The sequence below is a fragment of the Salvelinus sp. IW2-2015 genome, linkage group LG15 (assembly GCF_002910315.2).
Source record: "Salvelinus sp. IW2-2015 linkage group LG15, ASM291031v2, whole genome shotgun sequence".
NCBI classification, from domain to species: domain Eukaryota; kingdom Metazoa; phylum Chordata; class Actinopteri; order Salmoniformes; family Salmonidae; genus Salvelinus; species Salvelinus sp. IW2-2015.
In genome coordinates, this window is record NC_036855.1 from 5,979,272 (window position 1) to 5,980,586 (window position 1,315).

The window sequence follows — 1,315 nt, forward strand, 5'->3', positions numbered from 1 at the left end:
TTACAGTGGGTCTTATTTATTATCCTATTATATAGTTATATTGTTTTTTTCAGTAAACAGCATAATAAAACTATTTCACTAATTTTAAGAACGATATTCAAACATTACCAACAGCCACAGCATGTTGCGACCATAGTTGAATAATGTTGTAAGGTAAATACATGAAGTTGTATTTTTATGAGAGCCTCTTGTAAGAACAACCTACACTCAGTCTATGTAAGTAATAGATGCCATGAGGAATCCAATTTGTAAACGTTTCTGTATCGCTCCAAATAGCAAAGGCAAAAATCTAGCGGAAACCCCCCCCCCCCCCCCCCACACACACCACATTCACTGAAAAAGGCAGCGCGCGAATTTCAAAAAATATTTTTGGGAAATATTCTCGCTGATCCTTATGCTTATGCTTCCAAACCTCACTCTACCGCCAAGCGAATGGCTGTTCAGGACCGGTTCAGACCGACCGTCGTGGCTCTTAAACTTCCCCATTCAGAAGATGCCTTCTCCAATGACTCGTATGTGTACGTAATGGAACTTAGAGTCATGATGAAGGGCTAGGCCACCGCTAAATTATAAACATTTCCACCTACATTGGTGCCAAATGTCAATTACATAGCGCACCAGCACTAGCAAAGGAATATAAATGCATTTGAGAATTTGTTTTTTAGTAAAAATACTGTGCAATGCTACTAATCAGCATTTTGCAGCTAATTATCAGTTATAATGAGGCTAGTTGGCTGATGTGCATTCAACTTCCTGAATTGCGGTTGGTTGTAGTGCACGAAGTTGACAACATTTCCAAAAATATTATCCAAACCAAATGTGCCAGTTCYATGTAACTGATGAATTTGGGATTATGATAAGGTAAGAAGTCATGAGTCAATGGAATGTGTAGGTAGTTAGCTTCATGTGAAATGTCTAGTCAGTGAAGAAGCGCATGCTTCACAACCTTTCAAAACTACCACATTCCTCAAACTCAAATTTGTCAAATATACACTACATGACCGAAAGTATGTGGACACCTGCTTGTTGAATATCGCAATCCCAAATCATGGGCATTAATATGGAGTTGGTCCCCGCATTGCTGCTATAACAGCCTCCACTCTTCTGGGAAGGCTTTTTACTAGATGTTGGAACATTGCTTCTGGGACTTTCTTCCATTCTGCCACAGGCATTATTGAGGTCTAGTCTAGTGGCAGAGTAATGGGGATATATAGGGTTTATGGTAGTGGGGGATCTAGTCTAGTGGCACAGTAATGGGGATATATAGGGTTTATGGTAATGGGGGATCTAGTCTAGTGGCACAGTAATGGGGATA